General features: G+C 46.6%; 1 protein-coding gene and 1 pseudogene across 8 annotated transcripts in view; one reads left to right on the top strand and one right to left on the bottom strand.

The window, feature by feature from the left end:
* Positions 1 to 20,726, bottom strand: part of LOC118595569 (golgin subfamily A member 6-like protein 22) — a 37,485-nt gene that overhangs the window by 12,416 nt on the left and 4,343 nt on the right. For 5 of the 8 annotated variants that reach the window (XM_036206270.1, XM_036206281.1, XM_036206292.1 and 2 more), the window contains 4 exons: positions 16,972 to 17,161; positions 10,632 to 10,709; positions 8,944 to 9,013; positions 6,513 to 6,623 (listed from right to left, as the gene is read on the bottom strand). The gene's annotated coding sequence lies outside the window, so the exon portion shown is untranslated. Of the gene's footprint in view, positions 1 to 6,512; positions 6,624 to 8,943; positions 9,014 to 10,618; positions 10,710 to 16,971; positions 17,162 to 20,726 lie in introns of all 8 variants that reach the window. The other 3 variants (XM_036206236.1, XM_036206246.1, XM_036206255.1) reach the window with 3 other exon arrangements.
* On the top strand, positions 18,183 to 18,405 carry LOC118595587 (annotated as a pseudogene).

The following is a 20,726-nucleotide window of genomic DNA, read 5'->3' as shown; positions in this document are numbered from 1 at the left end:
TTTTAACACAGAGTTGGGCCAGCCAGCTGGCTCAGTATTTAGAGGTGCTAGCCAACAAGCCTAATGATATGTGTTAGATCTCATGTGGGTATTTGCTAGTGGTCCCCTGACTTCCACATTCAAGCTGTGGCATTCATGTATCAGCACATGTACACAAACACACACAAATAAAGAAATGTAATAGAAAAATTTAAGACAGTGACTCCTATAGTCCAATCTGGCCTTAAACTCACTATGCAGCTAAGGCTAGCCTTGAACTCCTGATCTTCCTGCCTATACCTCCTGAGTTCTAGGTTTATAGTACCAGGTCCAGCTCAAGTATTTTCCTAAAAAGAGTTTTGGCACCTAAATGAGTGCTATATGCCCATGCTATTGATTTAATGAAAGTACACAAGCAGACTTTCCTCCTCCCAGGCTCCAGAGTTACTACATTATCTTTTTTTTTTTTTTAACTACATCATCTTTATAATCTGCCCAGCCTTCGCTGCTGCCCAGTCCTCACTCACACCACTGCCAGACTCCTCTCAACAGATAGACCGAGCTCCCTCAGACTTCTGAGATTCCCAGAGTCTCCTGAGATGTCTCCTCCCCAAAACCCTGTCTTTCAATTTCTTCGTCCTCAAGGCTCTGCTGTGAATGACCCTCATGGGCACAGTGGTTCTTCTACACTTAGCCATAACATCTGTTTCATTTAAAATCCAACTCCATACCAGGCCTTCAAGCCTCTAATCCTAGCTCCTTAGGAGACTGAGGCAGGAGGATCACAAGTTCAAGCCCGTCTGTGCTACAAAGTGAATTGAAGGCCACCCAGGGAGAATTGGTGAGCCCCTGCCTCCTCCAAAAAGAGTTGGGTATTGTGGTCCACACCTTTAGTCTCATCACTAAAGAGGTATAGGCAAGAGGATCCAGAATTCGAGCCCCCGACCCGGGAGATGGTTCTGCAGGTAGAAATGCTTCACTAGGGCTGAAGAGCTGGGCTACCCACATGATAAAAGGAGAAAACCAACTTCTCAGAGTCCCCCCCCCTCACACACCACACACACACACACACACACACACACACACACACACACACACAGGAATTCAGTTCAAGGTCATCCTCTGCTCCCTGAACAACATGAGAGATCCTGCCTCAAATAACAAGCTATCAGGCTGGAGAGATGGCTCAGTGGTTAAGAGCACCGACTGCTCTTCCAGAGGACATTGGTTCAATTCCCAGCACCCAAGTGGTGGTTCACAACTGTCTGTAATTCCAGTCTCAGAGAACCCAATGCCTTCTTCTGGCTTCATCAGGCACCACCAGGAATTCAATGTGATGCCCAGACACATATGCAGGCAAAACATCCAGACCCATGGAAGAAAGAGGGAAAGATGATACCTTAATTTTTAAGAAGATAACCAAATAAACAGGAGAGAAAGGGGCACATGTGAGATGGCTGGGTGGGTCTTCCCCATTTGGCAACACTTGCTGTAAATCCTGGCAACCCCAGAATCTACAGTGGAAAGAGGTAACTGACCCCATAGACAGCACTCTGGCACACATCTGACACACACACATAGCAAAACCTTTTTTAGATTTATTTTTTATGTGTATGAGTGTTTTGACTATATGCACGTAAGCGCACCACGTGTATTCTTGGTGCCGAGTAAGCACTGGATCCCACGGAACTGGAATTACAGATGCTTGTTAGCCATTGTGGGCGCTGGGAACCAAACTCGGGTCCTGCACAAGAGCCGCCAGTGCTCTTAACCGCTGAGCATCTCTCCAGCCCCACCCCAGCTCCAATTTCTAAATGTGATAACAACAACGACAAAAGAAGAATGGGATACTGCTCAGTGGTATAGTGTTTACCTACCACGGTCCAGGCCCTAGAGTAAACCCAGGTACTGAGAGGAGAGAGAAGGGGTGGGGCTCAGTGGTTAAAAGACGACACTGCTCTTGCAGAGGACCTGGTTCACTTCCTAGCACTTATGTGGGGCAGCTCACAATCACCTGCAACTCCAGTTCCCAGGGGGATCTGATGCTTCTAGTCTGTGCAGGTACCTGCACTCACCTGCACATACCCATACATGTCACTAAAAGACTGATGCTTCTAGTCTGTGCAGGTAGCCGGGTGGTGGTAGTGCACACCTATAATCCCAGCACTCGGGAGGCAGTGGCAGGTGGATCTCTGTGAGTTCGAGGCCAGCCTGGTCTACAGAGCTAGTCCAGGACAGGCTCCAAAGCTACAGAGAAACCCTGTCTCAGAAAAAAAAAAAAAAAGTCTGTGCAGGTACCTGCACTCACATGCACATATCCATACATGTCACTAAAAATTACATATTTTTTAAGTGCAGCTCCTTTACTATTCCTAGTGTATTTGAGTGAAGGAAGCATCTGATAGGCTTTACATGTCACAGGCCGAATGGAGGGCCATTGTCCAAAGAGAGCTAGTCTAGAAAGAGATGCCTGTCCGAGCGTCAGAACCTCTGGCCATGTGCCTTTTTGTGTGGTTGGTCAGGCAGCCTCACCCACAAAGCCCACTGGCATGGAGGTTACAAGGCTTGTGGCTGCCTTGATGTTCCTGGACTCTTGGCTGTTTTGGAAAGGATGCCAGGTGAAGAGGTTAACCACTTCCCTGCTGCTTCCCCTTTGAAAACATCTCATAAAGGTGAGTCAGAGGACACCGGCTTTTGATCTCACCTATTATTAGCCCTGAGACAGGAGGAAGCACACCCCCCCAGAGATGGGGGGAGCAGGAGCCACTGAAGCTATTAGCCCCTGCTGGAGATAAGGCTGTTGACATTAAGTCAGGAAAACCAACTCCGGGCAGAGGACCCTTTGTAATTGACGGGGTAGCATGCCTTACTTGTCTTGGGCACCGTCCCCAGGCCAGCAGACAGAAAATCTAGTGAGGATTGTGATCACTAACTTATACATAGTCTCCCAAACATCCAAGGAAGGGAGGGAGGGAAGGAGGGAGAAGGGAGATAAGAGGAGAGGAGAAGAAGGGAAGAAGTAAAAAGGCAAAAGTCTCTTCATGTCTTTAAATTATAAGGGGCTGGGGCTGGTAGCCCGTGTCTTGTCATTCCAGCACACGGACACTAAGGCGGAAGGGCTGCCTAGAGTCCCAGGCCACGGGTGATGTAGCTCAGCTGACAAAGGGCTTCCCTAGCACACACAAAGCCCTGGGTTCGATCCCAGCACTTCATAAACCTGCACATGATGGTACATGCCTATAATCTCGCACTTGAGAGGTAGAGTCAGGGGATCAGAGGCTGAAGGTCATCCTTTGCTACATAGTGAGTTTGATGGCAGCCTGGGCTACAGAAGAATCTATAGAAGGGGGGGAGGAGAAGAGAAAGGAAGGATGCAGAAGACAGGGAGGGAGGGATGGCACACACCTATAATCTCAGCATTTGGAAGGCTGAGCAGGTCACCCTGACTACACAGTGAGTTTAGGACCAACAAGTTACAGAGTGAGACCTTGTATAAATAAATAAGTAATATTATAGAAATATATGCATAAAATACACCAATATATGTTATTTTATTAAATAATATAAATTGATAAATAGATGCCTCAGTGGGTTTAGGCAGTTGCTGCTAAGACCAACTGGCCAGAGTCATTGCTGGGACCCACATGGTAGAAAGACAGAGCTGACTCCGGCCTCCACGCCTGTGCTATGGCACATGTGCCCACAACTACACACGTGCGTATCCTCACACACACATTAATTAGTTACAAACCCAGAAGGAATGGGGAAGAGCCTTCAGGTGAACCAGCCACCTGTTACCATAAAGTCGGAGTAGTACAAATAAAGCCTATTCCTGCTCTAGGACCAAAGACAACACGAAATTCCATGTGTGTATGTGTGTGTGTGTGGTGTGTATGTGTGTGTGTGTGTGGTGTATATGTGTGTGTATGTGTGTGTGTGTGGTGGGTGTGTATGTGTGTGTGTGTGGTGTGTATGTGTGTGTGTGTGGTGGGTGTGTATGTGTGTGTGTGTGGTGTGTATGTGTGTGTGTATGTGTGGTGTGGTGGGTGTGTATGTGTGTGTGTGTGTGGTGTGTATGTGTGTGTGTATGTGTGGTGTGTGTGTGGTGTGTATGTGTGTGTGTATGTGTGGTGTGTGTGTGGTGTGTATGTGTGTGTGTATGTGTGTGTGTATGTGTGGTGTGTGTGTGGTGTGTATGTGTGTGTGTATGTGTGGTGTGTGTGTGGTGTATATGTGTGTGTGTATGTGTGTGTGTATGTGTGGTGTGTGTGTGGTGTGTATGTGTGTGTGTATGTGTGTGTATGTATGTGTGGTGTGGTGTGTGTGTGTATGTGTGTGCATGTGTGGTGTGTGGTGAGTGTGTGTGTATGTGTGTGTGGTGTGTGTGTGGTGTGTATGTGTGGTGTATGTGTATGTGTGTGTATGTGTGGTGTGTGTGTGTGTATGTGTGGTGTATGTATGTGTGTGTATGTGTATGTATGTGTGATGGGTGTGTATGTGTGTATGTGTGGTGTGTGTGTGTATGTGTGGTGTGTGTGTGTATGTGTGGTGTGTGTGTGTATGTGGTGTGTATGTGTGTGTATGTGTGGTGTGTGTGTATGTGGTGTGCATGTGTGGTGTGTGTGTGTGTGTGTGTGTGTGTGTGTGTGTGTGTGTGTGTGTGTGTTGGAGATGGGGTTTGACACTCAACTCTGGCAGTCTGACAGTTCAGACTGATGTCAGGACTTTGCCTGAACTTGAACCACGCCCCCATCCTGTGCTGCAAAAGATACCAAACCAGGAATCACTCCGCCCTGTCTTCTGTGAACTGTAAATGACAGAGACGCTCACTGGAGTAATTAGAAGAAACTGCTGGCCAAGAGCTCTGAGAAGGGTTAGGTGTGGCTTGAAGCCCTCTGTGTATTTCTCTAAGGCAAACATGTAGACAGTCAAAAATACAAGTAGTTTAATGAGCTTATAAACGTAGAGTGACTCTTCACATCTTATAGTGAGGTCTAGAGTTCAACCATCTCAGCATCAAAGCACCTATACACGGTGTTCAGCCTGACCACTTCCTCTAGCCCACTTGTGGCTTCTCCTCGGTTTGCTCTTCTACTCAGTCAGCTGGCTGGCCTGGACAACCGAACCTCCAGTGTTTGTGGGGAGAAAATAACTCTTGGTACAAGAAGATGTTTGCTGATGTCCTCGCCTTTCCTTTATCCCCTCCTTCACCTGACCAAGACTCACACAGCACTGGTACCCTGCCAGCTCACCATCTTCTCAGAGGAGAGGAGTGCGTCCAGGTTCAGCTTTTCAGCTCACAAGGCTCTCGGACGCTTCAGTTTGTTCTAGCTCTTTTTCCAGCTTCCCATCGACAAAGTTTCTAAGGGATAACTGAGCTGAACAGAGATGCACAGTGTCTTGCTGACAAGGCAGGAAACACCCTATAGCAACACCTTCCCACATGCCCCACTCATGTGACTTAGTGTATCACAGCCTCTGGGGCTCCTCTTGAGGCCGCAGAGGGTGAGGCAACTTGTCTGTGGCTTCCTTGGCCACAGTGGGATTTCCTGGTCTTCACTTGCACTTTCTTTCCCAGAGCTAAAATCTGGGCTGCTTCACAGGTACCTTCCACTTCTGATCGGAGCCAGAGACAGACAGGCCTCCAGCTGAACACTTTGTCACCTCTTTCCAGAGCCCCAGGACAGCGCTGCTACTATTCAGGGCTACTGGTTACTTTGCTGTCCAACACCACACAACTAATATCTACTAATTAAACAGTCGGGCAACCATATAATTAGGTCAGCTGCATGGACTCTGACTTGAGCCTTTGGTTCCCTTCCTTTCTCTCCAGGATTAGGGCATTGACAGGGAATTTCTCAGTGATCCAATGTAGAAACAGTCTTCTCATACCCTAAGTGGTCTCGTTAGTTTATATGCTCCCTGGATAGTCCAGGACTTCTGGCATCTGCCCCAATAACCCAAGCTTTCTCTGTGACCTTCTGTTTCTTAGACTCTGCTGTTCACATTTGACTCCCTGTGCCTTCAAGAGTAGACTGTAGGGACCAGCAAGATGTCTAGTTGGTAAAGGTGCTTGCCACCAAGCCTGATACCATGGTAAATTAAATTCCCAGGGCCCACGTGGTAAAAGGAGAGAAGCAACTCCCAACTATTTTTCCCTGCCCAATACACACACACACACACACACACACACACACACACACACACCCATAAACACTATTAATTGTTTTAAAAGAATAGAACCTAGATAAAGAGAAATCCTAATCTTTTACATACTGGATTTTGAAAAACAATTAGGATGTGCTAAGAATTAATGACACAAAAGTTCCTGACCCCCACTCCTGAACCAGTTGAGACGCATTTGTCCCTCCTGCAAGGTGGCATGAATCCATGAGATAGGCATCTGGGATCTGTGTTCCTCCTTCCCAGCTGGACTAAGGCCCAGCAGCTACCTTCAAGGCTCCTCAAGCCATCACTAAAACAGCCTGGAGGTGACAGTTCCCTCCAGGAGAGAGTTCCACCTCAAGCCCTACCTTTGATGCAGATGGAGGACTCAGGAAAGGGTGTCTTGGGATGTAACAGCCCAGATGCAAGTGTGGAAGGGCATCAGGAGAAAGCCTGGGGAGCAGGTCTGCTCTGGAAGTCTTAGGAAGTAAAGGACAGAACAGAAACATAGTCAAACTCCAAGGTTCACTGCCTGCTGCTTCCTTCCGGGGCATCTTTCCAGCAAACGTTTCTGTGGATATGAAACTTACATTTATTCTGATTTCATCCTTTTTTCAGTTAGAGGAGAGCACCGGGCTCTAATTTGTTCCAGCTTAGGTCAGAGGGGTCAATGGATGGATTGTTGTATGTGTAGACATCAAATATACCCATACACCACTACAGGTGTTGTCTCTCAGAGAACAGGGGACCGGCAGTGAGCATTGAGCATTGGCTTCTTGCATCTGCCCGTATGTGGGGGAGGGACTGTTTTTTTTGTCTTTTTTTTTTTTTTTTTTTCCAAAATAGGATCTCATATAGCCCAGGCTGACTTTAAACTCCCATGTAGCCAAGGATGGTTTTGGACTCGTTGGAGCTGAGATCACACACATGTGCCACCAAGCTGCCCCCAAAAGGCTCATCTCCAATTGGATTGCCAGATTTTCATTCAAGAATTGCCACTGTGAAGAGCTGCTCAGACTTACTCTGGTTTCCTCTCCCTCTTACCCACCGCTCCAGCAGAGCCCTGGACACAAGCAATCCCAGCAGGAGCCAACAAGATGAATTCTACAAAGTAATGCTCTCCCAAGTTCGTCTGCCTCAGCAAACCAGCCCTTTTTCTGGACTGCTCTCCACACACACCTTGTTTTCTTCCCATTCTCATCTTTGATTTTTTTTTTATTGCCAAATAAAAAGTTTGCCACCTCAACAACAAAAAGGAAGACGGATTTCTACCCTGAAACATCAAAAATCCTTTAAGGTTTTATACACAAGTACTTATTACAAAGGACTGGAGTCATAAGAGAAGAAATGGAATCAAAAGTATTCCAGGTAGCTGCAGGGAGCTCTGGGGACATCGCGGCCAGCCTGCCCTCTCCATGCCACTCCTAAGGAGAAAGGTCTATGGTGGCTGACAGGTCTCTTAGGTGACTACATTTTTAGAATTGACAATTGAGAGGTGATCTGACAATGGTCATTATGTCTTCTGTCTGAGAAATAGAGACTGTCCCAGAAATCAGAGGGCACCTGGTTGTGCCCAGGACAGCTCTGGGAAGAGGTCATTCTTTGCCCCTGCTGCTCAAAACAGCTCAAGGACTCTCACATTCTCCCCCCATTCTCTCCAGCCTGTTCTCCTTAGACACCAAGTTCATTAAGGTGATTAAAGCAGATATTGAAACAGTTCAACCAGATCAATCTATCACAAGTTCCATTTTAATCCTCCCAGTCAGCTCCCTCCCTTAAGAGACATATTAGCAGTCAATGAACCTAACTCTGCATCTGTTAACTCTGAGCAGGAGGTTTTTATGGTCTTGTATCAAACTGGCTCTTTCCGGATTAAAAAGTAATTATTCCAAAAGACAGCTTTATGGTTAAAATTAAACTAGCTGAAAGCTGTTAGAACCTGGACTTTGGACAAATGCCAAAGAGAGCCGTTCTGGGCATCTTTTGAGAGAAAGGGGAGGAACTCACCAAAAAGAAGAAATCTTAAACAAATGAGCATATGTAAAAACAATAGTAATAATAATAAGGAAAATGCTAAACCTGTTCCACCACCCTCCCTCAGTCAGAGGCACTTTGAACATTAGGAAAGCGAAACTTGCTCTGGGTGGGGTGCAACTGCTGCCAGAAGAAACCCAAGATTGTGCCTACATGAGGGACGTGCAGCCACGGCACAGTGGCAACAACCAGCTGGCAGTTGGTGCGGCTCCTTGTGTGGGGACTGGGCATGGGGACGAGGCAGGTCCATGTGTGTGTGGTCACTGGCTCACTGTTCGAGGTAACTTGCTGTGCTTTGTTATTCCATAGTTTGATTAAGAAACAAGCAGCTAGGAAAACATAAGAGGGCACTAGTGAGCAAGAAAAAGCCCTGGGGCGCCGAGAGCTTGCTGGGTCACGAGTACTGGAGTCCCAGTAGGTGTGGTGGGGTAGGGACTAGAGCACAGCAACCCGGGGAGCCAAGACGGTTCTGCAGCACTCTCTGCTGGACGACTGCGATCCCATCCGCGGCTGGCGATGCAAGGCTCACCCGGCTCGCCTGTAGTCCGCCTTCTCAGCCTGCCCTCTGTCGGACAGCACGCTTTCCACCTTCACCAGGCCTTAGACTACAGGCCCTACCATGTGGCCTCAGGCAAAGTCTGACCGGGAATGGGGGATTGCAGAGAGGAGGGATCACTTCCACATCTATAAAATGGTAATAGTGACCACACCGCTGGCCCGTTTATGTCAGGGGTTCTCCAGCAGCAAATGAAAATGCTGTTTTACCTGCCCCTTCCTACTTCCATCCTCACGTGACCCCGTTCATTTCCTTGGAAGATCTTTCTCCCCAGTGTCCCTGAAAAAGAAACAGTCACTGTGCTAGAAGAATTGCAGCTCCCTTGTTCACAAGCCAACCCCCACCCTTTCCGAACTGGGGACTGAGCCCAAGGCCTAGCAAAGGTAAGCACTCTGTGGCTGAGCCAGATCCTCAACTTTCTTTTTCTCTTCGAGACAAGCAGATCTGAAACTTATCCTGCACCAGTCTCCTCCCTAGCTGGGATTACAGGCCTGCATCACCATGCCCAGATCACAGGTATTTCTTCTCTTAAAAAAAATTGTTGCCGGGTGGTGGTGGCGCATGTCTTTAATCCCAGCACTTGGGAGGCAGAGGCAGGCGGATCTCTGTGATTTTGAGGCCAGCCTGTCTACAGAGTGAGTTCCAGGACAGCTAGGGCTACATAGAGTAACCTTGTCTGGGGGGGGGGGGGGGGCGGTGTTTTGACAGGGGCCGGACAGATGGACCATCAATTGGGCACACTTGTTGCTCTTGCAGCAAATCCATGTTTGGTTCCCAGAACCCACAAGGTGGCTCACAACAATCTGTAACTCCACTGCCAATACATCAGATGCCCTCTTCTGGCCTCCACAGGCACCAGGCAAACATGTAGTTCACAGACACAAATGCAGGCAAAATACTCAAACACATAAAATAAAATAAATCTAAAGAATAAAATAAATTATATTACATTATTTTATCTATTCGCACTTGGAAGAAAGGTACATGGTGGGGCTCACTGCTATCTGGAGCTGTGGTTTTATAGAAATCAATTCTCTCCTACCATGTGGAGATGAAACTATAACAGGGCCCCAGACCTTAGCACAGCTGACTCTGGTGAAAACAGCTTTCAAGCTGTAAAAGTCAGCACAGAGACAGCACCACCTGCCAAAACTTAAACAGAGACCCAGTCCATCAAAGTCTGTGGTTCTGGGGAAGTCTCTCAATGGACTAATCTTGCTTTTTAGCTTCTGTAGTTCTGCTTCTGGTTAACTGTTGTTGTTAACTGGAGTATGCCAACCCGGGACATGGTTATGTGCTTAAAAACTCACCCTAAGAATGGGGTGGGGGCTACCCTGGGATCCCTAACACCCAGTGTAGTCGCTAGCTAGCTACCAAAGACTTTCTATTGGCTTACCCATGTGCGAGCAGTCTTCTCTGGTGAACACCCCACAACAAAACCTTTCTCTGCTGAGCCATTTCACCGGCTTTCACAAGTATCTGACACAAGTTCCTCCTTTCTTTCTCTCTCCTTCCTTCCTTGTTCTTTTTCTTCCTCCTTTCCCAGGGTTTCAGGTCTCTCAGGCTGACCTTGAACTTGCTATATGGCCAGATATGACCTTAAACCTTGAAGACTCCTGCCCCCACCTCCTAAATTGCTGAGATTACAGGCATACCCTACCACAGCTAGTTTATGAGTGCTGGGGATCAAACCCAGGGCTTCACGTATGCTAGGCAAGCACTCTATCACCTGAGCTATCGCCCTAGACCCCAAAGCATCTTTTTCCTACAGGCACAGTCCATAATTTAACTGGCTGTCAATTATACACTCAGTGTCTAAACCCCTACAAGCTTTGTGTTCTCCTGTTTGACACTGTTGTTCTTCTGTCCTTAGGAACTACCGACCATATAGCATTACCCATGGGTAGTGTGCCGGTGCTGGATAAGCGTCTGCTGAATCAGCACACAGATGAACCACGGGACTGGCACCTAACAGCTGGAAATGAAAAGAACAAAGCTAGATTAGGAGGAGGGATCCTATTTCAAGAGTGTTGGCTGGTGGCACACGCCTTTAATCCCTGTACTTGGAAGGCTGAAGCAGGTAATGTCTGTTAGTTTCAGGCCAGCTTGATTTACATAGTGAGTTCTAGTCTGCCAGAGTTATATGGTGAGGTCCTATCTAAAAAAATGAGTGGCAGGCATAAATTTCTATTGAACACCATGAGGAGCTGAAGTGACGGCTCATCGGTTAAAAGCTCTGGCTGTGTAACCATGAGAACCTGAATTCCATCTCTGGATCCCTGGAACCCATACTGGGCAGGAGAAGTGAGTTGTCCTCTGACTTCCACATGTGTGCCATGACAAACACAGGCTGTGGCACATATATGCCCCCATTTCCACATGTGTACATATACACACTAATAATACATTTAAAAATATTTTTTAAAAAAGAAAAACATGGGACTGGGGAGGTACTGCATGGTTGCACACCTCCTAGCATGTATGATGCCTTGGTTTGATCCTAAAACTGCAAAATAAACAAAAAATAAAACAGAAGATCAGGGCTTTCATTTTGAACTAGAGTTTGAAACACACTTTGAAACCTGAGAGGCGCTGGACTATAACTTTAAAAATGGCTAATTATATGTTATGTGAATTCCACCTCAATAATAAAAAATGAAGGACAGGATTGTAATATAATAATTATGATCCTTGATTGTTAAAGCATTACAAATCCTCGATGAACACAAAGAGCTCAGCTCTCATGTAGCCTGGTGGTTTATACAAATGGGTTACTTAAGAGATCCACCCACCCCCACCCCCGAGCTGGGCGGTGGTGGCGCACGCCTGTAATCCCAGCACTCGGGAGGCAGAGGCAGGCGGATCTCTGTGAGTTCGAGGCCAGCCTGGTCTCCAAAGTGAGTTCCAGGAAAGGCGCAAAGCTACACAGAGAAACCCTGTCTCGAAAGAAAAAAAAAGAGAGAGATTCCCTCCAGCAAGCCACATGTGCACACAGGGAAGTGGGAACAACAGATACTCCTTAGTATCCATGGGCCTAGACCCGCCCCATCCCTTGTTCCTGCCTAGAAGCAACTGCCCCAAACAGGCCCTTGGCTGCCCCACAGTGTTCTTCTTCTGTTCCATGTCTCATCAGGAGACCTCCTCCTCCCCATCATCCAGTCTAGCTGCTTGGGTTTGTATGTTTGTTTGTTTGTTTGTTTGTGGCATGGCATCTCTATATAGCTTTAGTTGGCCTAGAGCTATTGATTGGCAGACTAGGCTAGCCTCAAACTCACAAAAAATTGCCTGTCTCTGCCTCCCAAATACTGTGATTAAAGGTGTATACTTCCACCCACAGCTCAAAATGAGAGGCATCACCCAGCAACTGATAGGAGCTGATGCAGAGACCCACAGCCAAACACTAATCAGAGCCAGGGACCCCGCAGAAGAGGGTGGAAGGGTTATAGGAGGCAGAGGGGTCGAAAACACCATGAGAACACAACCCACAGAATCAGCTAAGCAGGGCTCATAGGGACTCACAGAGACAGTGACAATGACGGGCCCTGGCCCTGGCCGGGTCTGAGCTAGGTCCTCTGCATGAATGTTACCGTTGTTAGCTTGGTGTCCCTGTGGGACTCCTAGCAGTGGGAGTGGGGACGTCTGACTCCTGCCGGCACTTGGGACCCTTTTCCTCCTACTGGGTTGCCTCAACCAGCCTTGATTGGAGGGTTTGTGCCTAGTCTCATTGAAACTTGTTTTGCCATGCCATAACTTGTTGATATCCCTGGGAGGCCTGCTCTTTCTTTTTTTTGATAGGAAACGGAATAGTGGATCTGGGGGAGGGTGGGGTCTGGAAGGAGTGGAGGGAGGGGAAACTGCAGTTGGTGTAATGTATGATCAAAGCATTTTTTAAAAAGATAAAGGAAGGGTTGGGGATTTAGCTCAGTGGTAGAGCGCTTAAGCGCAAGGCCCTGGGTTCAATCCTCAGCTTAAAAAAAAAAAAAAAAAGGGGAAAAAAAAGATAAAGGAAAAGAAAAGAGAAATAAGAGATCAGAAAAAGTAAAATGAATAAATAAAATATTGATAATGAGGGGCTGGAGAAACGGTTAAGGGCACCTGTTGCCCTCATAGAAGACCCAGGTTGGGTGCCCAGCTCCCATATCTGTAACTAACATCTGCAACACCAGTCCAGGAAATCTAATGCCCTCTTCTGACCTCTGAGGGCACCAGACATGCTCATGGTGCACAGACATATATGCAGGCAAAACACTCATACACATAAAGTAAAATAAAAGTAATTTTTTTAAAGAATTTTTTTAACTTTATTTTATGTGCATAGGTGTGAGGGTGTCAGATCCCCTGGTACTGGAATTACAGACAGTTGTGAGCCACCATGTGGTTGCTGGGAATTGAACCCAAGTCCTCTGGAAGAGCAGCCAGTGCTCTTAACCACTGGGCCATCTCTCCAGCCCCCAATAAAAGTAAATCTAAAAAAGAACTTGAGCCGGGCAGTGGTGGCGCATGCCTTTAATCCCAGCATTCGGGAGGCAGAGCCAGTTGGATCTCTGTGAGTTTGAGGCCAGCTTCGGCTACAGAGTGAGATCCAGAACAGGCACCAAAACTACACAGAGAAACCTTGTCTCAGAAAAAAAAAAAAAAAAAAACTTGAAAAACTTGAACTGATTAAAGTGGATTGAAAAATTAAAGATAACTTGATAATAGAGTATCTAATTTGCCAACCTCGCTCTTCCACTTTCTCTCAGTGGTGCATGAACATGTTGCTAACCTTGAGTAAATTTAAAACTTTCTAAAAATGTCCTGAAATTGGATCTGTAGAGAAAATGTTTGGCTCTCTGAACTGTGGCACACATACAATCATATGCATAAATCCACATTTTCCCTGACTTCCTTTTTTTTTTTTTTTTTTTTGCTAGAGCTGAGGACCGAACCCAGGGCCTTGGGCTTGCTAGGCAAGCGCTCTACCACTGAGCTAAATCCCCAACCCCAAGACTTCCTTTTAAAGTAGCCAAAGTATACATCTCAAAATCTAAGCACATGATTCTTCACAAAACAACAAAAACCCACCAAAACTTGCATATCAAGTCCTTACTTTTGCCATTTCCCACCGCCTAGATATACTGAAGGCTTTGTTTCTTTAAATTTTTTTGGTATTTTAAGACAGGGTCTCCCTAGATAGACCAGGCTGTTCTCAAACTCAGAGTGATTCTCCTGCCTCAACCTCCTAAAGTCTGAGGGGATTACAGACATAGACCACTATGCCTGTTGCTATATGTGGGAGGCCTGCTCCCACCTTTTCAAGGGTTCCTATGAGGAGGAGAGAGGGATAAGAAACTTTTAGATAGAAAGATAGCAGAGAGGAGACAGACAGAAACACAGGATAGCTTCAGGAGGACCTGGGTCAAAATCCACGGTCCCTTCTGTCTCTTCAAAAGGGCTTTTTATAACAATGCCAAGGGGCAAGACAAAAGACCTCCCCCTTGCTAGATCAAAGCACACCACACAGCCAAGTGTAGACCCTTCCAAACACCTGGTAACCACACCTGTGGTTCAATGATCCCCTTATGCAGCCTTGCTGGGTAAAGCAAGCTCAGATTCTTGGACCCTGAGTATATTCTCATTAGGAAACCTCTGTGGGTCTCTAGAGCTATATTGCAATTAAAAGAATTTTTTTGTTTTTCCAGACAGGGTCTCACTGTGTAGCCCTAGCTGACCTGAAACTGGTTATGTAGGCCAGGCTGACTTCTAGCCAGGAATCATCTTCGAAGCCAGTCTCCAACATCACAGTCAGACAGACCAGCAACGTCACTTAGGTTGGGCACTCTATCTTCAATTTTCTTTTGAGGGGGTTGGGGGCGGTTCAAGACAGAGTTTCTGTATGTAGCTTTGGAGCCTGTCCTAGAACTCACTCTGTAGACCAGGCTGGCCTCAAACTCACAGAGATCCACCTGCCTCTGCCTCCCGAGTACTGGGATTAAAGACATGAGCCAATACAGCTCACTATCTTCAATTTTTATGACCCATAAAATTCATATAATAAGATGATTCCTGGCTAGTGAGATGGCTCTGTGGATAAAAGCATCTGCTGTGCAAGCCTGACAACTTGAGTGTGAATCCCAGAACCCATATTAAAAACAACAAAATAAACCGTGGCATGCATCTGTAACCCCAGAACTCCTGAAAGAGATGAGAAGCAGAGACAACAAGCATCCTACTTCAACAAGGTGTAAAGCAAGACTCTGCTCCCAAGAGCTGTCTTCTGACAGCCATCCAATGTGCCATGTACACACACACATCTCACACACACATCAATAAATACATTTTAAAAACTCACTGTGGCTGCATTCCTGCTGAGCTCCTCGTGGGTCACAATCCCTCCCAGAAGGCAATTTGGGAATTAAGTGACAAATGTGAAGAACCCATTGCAGGGGAGCCCCCGAAGTCACCCAGCCAGCACCGTCTGGGAATTGGGTGCCTCTTTTCTCACCACTTCGTCACAGTGAATGAGCAAGTCTTGTTGAACAGGATGGTTTTCATAGACAGGGTTTCTCTGTGTAGCCCTGGCTGTCCTGGAACTCCCTCTGTAGACCAGGCTGGCCTAGAACTCAGAGACCTGCCTGCCTCTGTCCCCTGAGTACTGGGATTAAAGGTGTGTGCCGCCGCCGCCGCCACCACCACCACCCAGCTTTGAAAAGGATTTCTAAACCTGCCAAAACCCGTCTTTTCTCTTTATTCCCTCTCTTTGCTTTAGTTCATAGCCTTCTCTCTCCACCTGAACTATTACAATTATCTGATATCATATCTCTTGCTTAGGTGCCCCCTCACCTGGGCCTAGGTGATTCCATCTCTTGGCTTAGTCATTTACATAGGTGAAATACAGATCTGATGTTGTCACTCTCCCTATAACCTATAGAACAAAGTCTAAATTCTTTTATCAAGGCTCTTCCCATGCTCACATCTGATTAGCCTGGACTTCCTGCTTTATTCTTCCTACTTTAGCCATTCAGTTTCCCATCATGGCCCTCAGGGGATAGTCTTTCTGTTAAAATTTGTCCTCCATGTCCCTGTTCCTTCTGCCTCTTCTTTTCTTTCTTTATTACTTTGTTTCCAGTCTGATTATATAGCCCTGGATGGCTTAGAATTCTCCAAGTAGACCAGGTTGATCTTGAACTCACAGAGATCCACCTGCCTCTGCCTCCTGAGTGGCCCTTCTTACCTTTGTAAACCCAGCCCCAATCTCTACTGTAGAGCATTTCCTGACGCATTACTAACCTGCTTCTGCAGTTGGGCCTGCCTAGCCTCTTTAAACCCATCTAGTCATGCCTTGGAATGTACTTGCTGATATATCTGCCCCAGTATGAGAAAAGACACAAAGAACAAGGACCTGGTCTTGTCTTCCCCTACATTTCCAGCCAGGATATAATAAGTATTCAGTGCTTGCTGAATAAATTAGGACACTGAAAGAAAAGTCAAAATAATAATAATAATGATATTACTTTCAAAATCCTGTTATAAGAAAAACAGATCTAGGTGGGCATAGTGGTGCATGCCTTTAATCCCAGTACTCAAGTGGCAGAGACAAGTGGATCTCTCTGAGTTCAAGGCCAGCCTCGTTTACATAGTGAGCTCCAGGATGGCCAGACCTACATAATAAGATCTTGTCTTGAAAACAAACAAACAAACAAAAAAGAAAAGAAAAGGAACACAGACTACTGGAAATATACAAAGACAAAAAAAAAAAAAAAGGAGTAACAGAAACACATAAAATCCACTCAGAAGCCCTTAACTCCCAGAAATGTGTGCATTTTGGTTAACTATAGCAGAAAGGGTTAGTAAACACATAAAACCCAGACAGGTGAGATTTTGTTAGCTCAGCTACTTGGAAATCTGAGGGAATCATGAGTTCAGTGCCAACTAGAGAACATAGCAAGAGCTTTCAAATTAAAAAGGGGGCTGATGCAGCAAGTCACACTTCTCATTCTAGCATGCTGACGGCAGAAGCAGGTGGAGGGAGCTCTGTGAGTTCAAGGCCAGGTTAGTCTACACAGCAGTTCTAGGTTCATCCAGAGTAAGAACTTGTCTCAACAAATAAACAAACCAATAAACCTTCTAGCTGTCTAGATAGTTTGACGCATCTGCACTTACAAGACAGTTGGCATTTGTCATTGTAACTTGATCTATCTTCACTGGTGTCTATGGTCTTGGTAGAATGCATCTGATATCTCAGGTTAAGAACTTACCCAGCCAAAGAGCAGAAAGCTGATAATTTGGTCAGAGTCTGTATATCCTGATGTGCAGTTCATTTCCCATACAAGGGCAAATGCTGTCTTGATCTTGTGCCCAAGAAAGTGTCTTTTAAAGAGATGACAATACCTCAGCTCACAGAGAGTCACCAGAGGAATCAAATGATGGTCACAGGTAGACATAGGTCTAGGGAAGAAAATAAACATTACTTTTTGCATTTATGGTTTTTTAAAGATTTTTTTTTTATGTATATGAGTGTTTTATCTGCATGTGTACCTGTACACCACATTTGTGCAATGCCCGAGGATGTCAGAAGAGGGCATCAGAATTGGAATTTCAGATGGTTGTGAGCCACCATGTGGGTGCTAACTTGAACCCCAGTCCCCTGGAAGAGCAATCAGTGCTCTTAAAGGTTGAGCCGTATCTGCAGCCCCTGAATTTATGTCCTTACACACATGCCACTGAAGTGATTCTTCTCAAGCTTCACTGGCTGAACGAAAGAGCTGTGTGTCAGCTTCTCCCACACCCCAGGCAGAGCTTGCTTTGGTGACTAGGAAACTAGGTCAGCCAGTCCAGAAACAATGGAGACCAATGTACAGCCCAGCAGGGTGGCTCTGAAGTCAGGTTGTCTGAGTTACAGCCTGGCTTTGGCAGTTTTGAGTTGGTAGACTTGGTAGAGGAACAGTTCCCATTGCAAAGAACTGAGAAAAGGGTTAAAAGATAGAGAACATGCATAGTGCTTGGCAAGGACCAATTCACCTTAACTGCTCATAACAAGAAGCCAGAAAATGTGATCAGTATCATTCACTTGCAACAAGATCTTATGACCAAAGAATGGCAGCCATGGCCATGCACATTTGTAATCCCCACATTGAGGAGACTAAGACAGGATCAAGAGGCTGAAGTCAGCCAGGCAGTGGTGGCGCATGCCTTTAATCCCAGCACTCAAGAGGCAGAGGCAGGTGGATCTCTGTGAGTTCAAGGCCAGCCTGGTCTACAGAGTGAGTTCCAGGACAGCCTCCAACACTACACAGAGAAACCCTGTTTCAAAAAACCTTAAAAGGGAGGGGGGGGGACTTGAGGTCACTTGGGGCTATATAACAAGTTCAAGACCAGCCTAGGGCATATAGCGAGACCCTGCCTTAAAAAAAAAAAAAGATGACTCAGTGGTTAAGAGCACTTGTTGAGGGAGGTGGTCAGTGCTGTTATGGCTTCTAGTGGGGTTACGGTGAGCACCTCCGGCTCAGCCAGCGAGGCCCCCGAGGTCCCAGCTCTGCTGCGTCTACCGCTTCGCCACCTCAATTTGGGTCTCTTTGCCGCGGAGTTTGGCTGGCCAGGAACTTGAGTGACATTGATTTGATGGCACCTCAGCCAGGGGTGTAGCCAAATAATGGAATTCCTGTGTACTCAACTTTCCCAAAGACAGCCTCCTGTCTCGGACCACACTACCCTGGTGGCAGCTGAAGTTGACACCCTCTCCTTGTCTGAACCTCCACTCTACCCCTCCACTCTGGGGCAGCCTCCAGCTTCAGCTGGGATGTTGTTCTACACAGTTCTGTGTGCAGTTCCCAAGTTTCTGCAGAGGGTGATATTTGCCCTTGTCCTGAGGAGTAGTAATGGTTCTTGAAAAAAATATTTCAAATAAAGCCTGCACACACACACACACACACACAAAGAGCACTTGTTGATTTTGCAGAGAACCTGGCTCACACAACCATCTGTAACTCTAGTTCCAAAGGATCCAACACTCTCTCCCTGGCTTCTACGGGCACAGCACCCATGTGCTGCTGCACATACATACACACAAGCAAAACACTCACACATGTAAAAGAAATCTCTTTTAAAATTTTTAAATGAGGGTCTGGAGAGATGGCTCAGTGGTTAAGAGCACTGACTGTTCTTCCAGAGATCCTGAGTTCAATTCCCAGCAACCATATGGTAGTTCACAGCCATACATAATGAGATCAGGTGCCCTCTTCTGGCCTGCAGGCACACATGCAGACAGAATACTGTATACATAATAAATAAATCTTTTTAAAAATGTTTAAATGAATATATAATAAAGATCCTGTTAGTAGGCTTGAGTCATCAGAAGCTTATCTTTACAACTCTACCCATTTCCACTATCTACTTTATTGTCCAACTACAGGATCAGAGTTCTCAGAAAATGGAGGAAGGCTCAACCAATCAGCTTCGGACCAAGGGAAAGGCAGAAATATCAGGGACAGAGCAGAAAACAGGCCATAGCAACAGAACGGTTTGCTGTGTACCTGGCTCCAGCATAAAAATAGATCTGATGTCCCAGTCGCCATGCTGGAGGAAAGCAAAGCAGATCTTCAAGCTGCTGAGTGCATATCCTGTGCTCAGACAAAGCTCAGGTTCAAGTATGGAAGAGACACCTGCGCTCCACAAAGCCGTGAGACAGTCCAACACTCAGGGAAATTATTGCAATGATTTATCCCTTGATGGTAAATGGTAAAGTCAATACATGCTTACTGTCTACTTTGTGCCAGGATGAGGGCTACCCCCACACAGACACACATTTCTGTTCCCATGGAGCTTACATGCTAGAGGAGACAGACAGATGTTTGCTTTTTTTTTTTTTTTTTTTTTTTTTGGTTTTTCGAGACAGGGTTTCTCTGTGTAGCTTTGTGCCTTTCCTGGATCTCGCTTTGTAGATCAGGCTGGCCTCAAACTCACAAAGATCCGCCTGCCTCTACCTCCTGAGTGCTGGGATTAAAGGCGTGCGCCACCGACGCTCAGACACATGATTAACAACTACTCCAGGCATGCTGTGGTTTCTAAGTCCAACACTCAGGAGGCTGAAGCAGGAAGCCTGGGAGTTTGAGACAGGCTGAGCAACACAGTGAGGTTCCGGAGTGGCGGTGGGTGGACCGGCACAATAGGTCACTTTCACTGGAAGCTATCAGATGATGCACCTGACCAACATAACGAGAGGGGGTGGGGAAATTATCTTAGGGCTAACCAAGTGCACAAAAATACCGCAAAGGGCTCAAAAGTCTTTTGGACTCTTGTGGGGAAACCTAGGCAAGAATACACAGGAAACTTAAGGAGAGCTCCCTTTCGGTTGAGGATTTCATAGAGAGGCAAAAGACAGCTGAGGAGTTGGTGAGAACATGGAGATTAAGAGCTTGGAGCAGGGACGCCTTTAATCCTAGAACTCAGGGAAGAAGCCATCTCCGTGGGACCAAACATTGTGCCTGGAGCCAACTTGGAGGTGTTGGTGAAATTGCCCTACTGATCAACCTGTTCAGCTGAGCTCCATTCGGGAGAGGTTTCAGAAGCCCACAGCCTTCAGTCTGAGGAAACAAGATCAGCTGAGAAGTTGGTGAGCGAGTAATTCGAGAACACAAGAGAAGGAGCCGTCCCGCCACGGAACCAGATCACCAGAATCATAAGCCCACCCTACTTATTGGGACAGGTAAGGCCCCATCTCTGGACCTACAGACCAGGTCTCTAGCCCCTAGGCCCCAGCCATCAGAGCCCCAGGGACGAGGCAGCTACCTTTCTCTGCTCCCTCACAAAAACAAAACAAAACAAAAAAACCACTAAAAAAACGAGCCCCTATGAACCCAGCAACCACTGGAGACATAAGCACAACCTGCACCAATTGGGAACAACTGCTCCCTGAGACAGAACCCACTAACACTGATTGGACTAAGCTGCTGCCAGAGAAACAGAACTCAACAGCACTGATTCAACCAAGAACTTCTAGTGGACCAAGACTATC

Source organism: Onychomys torridus, chromosome 1, assembly GCF_903995425.1.
Source record: "Onychomys torridus chromosome 1, mOncTor1.1, whole genome shotgun sequence".
Classification (NCBI taxonomy): Eukaryota; Metazoa; Chordata; class Mammalia; order Rodentia; family Cricetidae; genus Onychomys; species Onychomys torridus.
The sequence above is the reverse complement of the archived record's forward strand: the minus strand, read 5'-3'. Positions and strand labels throughout refer to the sequence as shown.